This window comes from Eptatretus burgeri, chromosome 15 (genome assembly GCF_056783735.1).
Source record: "Eptatretus burgeri isolate ZD-2024b chromosome 15, Ebu_testis_v1, whole genome shotgun sequence".
NCBI classification, from domain to species: domain Eukaryota; kingdom Metazoa; phylum Chordata; class Myxini; order Myxiniformes; family Myxinidae; genus Eptatretus; species Eptatretus burgeri.
The window spans coordinates 31,650,066-31,654,952 of record NC_140975.1 but is presented as its reverse complement, the minus strand read 5'-3'; positions in this window follow the sequence as shown (position 1 = coordinate 31,654,952).

Genomic DNA, 4,887 nt, shown 5'->3' with positions numbered 1-4,887 from the left:
AGAGGGTGAGCATCCGACCAATGGAGATGATGTGCCATGTTGGATTGGAGGAGAGCGGACACTGTGAAACAGCTTGAATAAATCTTTAGGGGCATCTATTTATTACGTAAGTATGGAAGGGGTGGGAAGGTGGCTGGAGCCTGTCATCTACACGATAAGAGAGATGTCTGTCTGTCTGTGTGTGCCTGTGTCGCCATTTTTCTCAGAAATGGCCAAACGAATCTTCGTCAAACTTTCAAAGGTTCATCAGTTTTTTTTTGAGAATTTTGAAGAAGAAAAAAAAAGTTGAATTTTTTTTTTTTACTGCTCTTTGGTGCCTAAATAATACTCTGTAGCTATGTGGAACGTAATATGAAATGATCCCAAACCCATTCCTGAGTGAGTGTCGGGAAGTGTCTGAGGCACCCACAAAAATAGAAAAAAACCAAATTTGATTTCTTCAAAATGGCATGAGGATTGGAAGAGTCCCGAGCAACGCTGAGTATCCCTGCTGGTAGATCGATAAATAAGCATTCATTGAGGGATACACATCATTCATTGATACATCTATCGAGGGATACACACCATTCATTGAGACATCTATCGAGGGATACACATCATTCATTGAGACATCTATCGAGGGATACACATCATTCATTGAGACATCTATCGAGGGATACACATCATTCATTGAGACATCTATCAAGGGATACACATCATTCATTGAGACATCTATCAAGGGATACACATCATTCATCAATACATCTATCGAGGGATACACATCATTCATTGAGACATCTATCGAGGGATACACATCATTCATTGAGACATCTATCGAGGGATACACATCATTCATTGAGACATCTATCGAGGGATACACATCATTCATCGATACATCTATCGAGGGATACACATCATTCATCGATACATCTATCGAGGGATACACATCATTCATCGATACATCTATCGAGGGATACACATCATTCATTGAGACATCTATCGAGGGATACACATCATTCATCAATACATCTATCGAGGGATACACATCATTCATTGAGACATCTATCGAGGGATACACATCATTCATTGAGACATCTATCGAGGGATACACATCATTCATTGAGACATCTATCAAGAGATACACACCATTCATTGAGACATCTATCGAGGGATACACATCATTCATTGAGACATCTATCGAGGGATACACACCATTCATTGAGACATCTATCGAGGGATACACATCATTCATTGAGACATCTATCGAGGGATACACATCATTCATTGAGACATCTATCGAGGGATACACATCATTCATCGATACATCTATCGAGGGATACACATCATTCATTGAGACATCTATCAAGAGATACACATCATTCATCGATACATCTATCGAGGGATACACATCATTCATCGATACATCTATCGAGGGATACACATCATTCATCGATACATCTATCAAGGGATACACATCATTCATTGAGACATCTATCGAGGGATACACACCATTCATTGAGACATCTATCGAGGGATACACACCATTCATTGAGACATCCATCGAGGGATACTCATCATTCATTGATACATCTATCGAGGGATACACATCATTCATTGATACATCTATCGAGGGATACACATCATTCATTGAGGAATCTATCAAGGGATACTCTGTCCCGCTTGCCTCGGGTTATTCATTACATGAACATAATAATTTACAATTCACCCATTTGTAAAGTCTACCCTGCATCTACTTCATCCTATTGTGAGTGTGACAACGACAGCTTTAGCCTATTGGTAAAAAAGTACCTCCATCGGGGGAGGAGTTACACTGGCAGGTGGGTATCTTGGTAGGGCCACCCAAGATAAACAGACCATATGGGAACTCTGGCAAGAGCTGCAACTTGTATATTTTTGGATGAGTTCTGCACACGGTTGCACTGTGTTGATCGCACTGGAGAGTGGACCTCAAAGAGTGTTGATATGATTTGTACGAGAGAGAAGGAAACTAGATAGGAGAAGGGAAGGAATGGAGGAACATGTGAAAGAAATTTGGGAGATCAGCTAAGGAATAATAAGAAAGAGCAAGCATGGACCATAAAAGCGGGAGGGTTGTGGTGGCATGGGGGAATGGGGAAGGGGCTTGCCAAAACCCCTTAATATTTGCGAATGTATTAAATAGGTGACCCCTATATCCTGGCGAGGTCATCTTGATGATCTATTCAATTTAATGTTCAAAGGTCGTTGCGGACTATTCGTCTTGTTTGCAATGTATTCATGCATTATCACTTTGATAACAGCTTAAGTGTGATCATAAAACCCAGCACCAACGGCAGCCGAAAGCAATCAGACAAGTTACGCATTAAGGGGGAGATTGTGGACCATGCCAAAATGTTCGTTAATGATCCAGCGGGCCATTATAGCCCATTTTAATCCATTGACATCTCTTATTGGTCATTACGCCCTTTATTTATACCTTTAGGAATCAAGTTCAAGGTCATTAATCACAACTGTCATTTGAGCAGCCAAATTAGCCTGCTGGCCCTTCTATGTTACCTTGTGGATGTTTAGTTTTTGTCAGTATTAGAACAAAGGAGTGATTATGCCACTGTGTGGTTCAGACAGAGTTCACTTACTGTGATGCCAATTGACATTGGCATGTCTGGTTTCAAAATGGCAACAGACGGTGTGCATTGCCAAGGTTAGGTAACCCAAAAGGGCTGTGCTAGCGGATCAGGGAGGTGAGAGAGGGTGCAGCTTTCAAGCCTTGTCTGCATCATGGAAGCAAATATATTAAGATGGATTTTCAAAATGTTGCATTTTGTTTAAAGTGGAATAATAAAAACGGTAATTAAACTATTATGGAGAAGGGTAACTTCTCATGGTTCACATCCACTTCCCCACAAATGGCCACTTTACGACTGTCCCTTCTTTCCTTGAATTGTTCGTTATGACTGGTTTAAGTAATTTTCTTTACCTGCACTTGGTGAAACTCTGGTGGTTGGAGTGAGCAAAAAGTCACCTTGTTTATGTTATTTTATTTTTACCCAACATAGTAAGTCTTTGGTCATTAAGCACATCAAATAGAAAAGAATAGTCAATCCATTTTGCAAGAGAAAATTCCACCTAGTGTTAATGGAACAAAGCAGTGCACGCGGGAATAAGCGATGGTGTGCCATCGACAACGTAGTTCTAGTTAATTGAGTGAAAACTCAATAACAAGTTAATTAATTGAGTGAAAAATCAAGAAGTGACTTTTGAAGTTATGTAATCCATCCCAGAATTCTCGGCGCACATGATCAGAAAACCCTATCAACAGGGGGTCATCCACTGAACCTATATCCTGTGTGAAAGATAAGGATTGTTACCTAAAATGGTTCATAAAGCTTCTATAAGAATCCAAAAATACTTGGAAACATACCGTTGAGAAAGGGGTGTGTGTGCCTCTGCACGAGAGAGTTGTTCAACTTTCTGAACTTGTCCAAAAACCTGATAACTTGCAGCTCTCCGTAGTACAAACTCCTGAGACCATGTGGACTGGTAAAAAGCCCAAAGGTTCTTCTTAGCCAAACGTTCGACTATCACTTCAAGTGAATGGATTTTGAACCTTGTGGGATGACCTCGTGTGAACATGGCAGGCTTGGAGATTTATTTAATGGAGTCTGTTATCGGAAACAATGGCCCATAAAGCCATTCTTTCCAATTGCCATCATTCCCAACACTCGTCTTGATGGAAAGAAAAGCACGGGGTAACCTTCCCGGGTCAGATTGTGGGAGAGTTTGTTGGGATGGTGCTTCTTGGGTTAACCTGAGGCGGTCCCTTCGGGTGGGTGCCTGGAATGTCCTATCCTTAAGAGAGGATGATCACCTGTCTCTGTTTCATCAGATCAAAATGTCCCATTGAAGGTATATTTCACTTTCACTAAGACCATAGCACAATCCTTATTCAATCATGGTAAATTTCTTAAAGCTCTGAGTATAGGAATAGTAAAGGACATTTTGGAAACGCACTGCATGTTCATCTTCCCCTTTTTCCCATGGTCCTTTTGGACACGTAATTTCTGGGGATTTTAATATAATTTTCTATACTTATAAAAGGCTGTGTGTGTGTGTGTGTGTGTGTGTGTGTGTGTGTGTGTGTGTGTGTGTGTGTGTGTGTGTGTGTGTGTGTGTGTGTGTGTGTGTGTGTGTGTGTGTGTGTGCGTGTCTCCTCCATAACTCCAAAACTATAAAACCTCACAGCCTGGAACTTTGCATGAATACTGTTGTGGTTTCCCGCCGACACGTCGCCATGAGAAAGACCCTCGATGGAGCAGTGGGGCCATCTCGGCTCGATCGCCCGGAATTACAGATCGCCGGCCCAGAGAAGTCCGAGGTCGGCGGGTCCTGGTTATTTTGGACCGAAATACGCCAATGGGTAGATCACGTGGGGTAAGGTTAATTGCCAACTTCAATTTACCTAAGTAACCACGTGGTCCACCTACCGGGGAATTTCACTCTCGACGGAACTCGTACGGAAGCAAGCCGCTTAAGCGCGCTCGTTCCGCGTGCGTTGCCGAGCGGTTGTATCACCGAGTTCTGTCGACCCTATTATCTTGTTACCCCGGCAATGGCCAGCTAATCCCTTACATGCACGACATGCTCAGTCAATGAAAGAAATGGACGCGATGAGCTGAAAATATTTAACAATTGGGGTTTATTTATACAGTAGGCAGGGAATGAGGGAAGCACATAAGAGCAGATTTATACCGACTATCAAGCAATGCACGTATGTGTAGGCAAAAACACTTATGCAATTCACTACTTACGGACGGGCCCACGGACACACACACACACACACACACACACGAAATGGTGGGTGGCTATTGCCTTTAATAGGACTTTCAGCTCGGAGGGACAGGCGAGCTG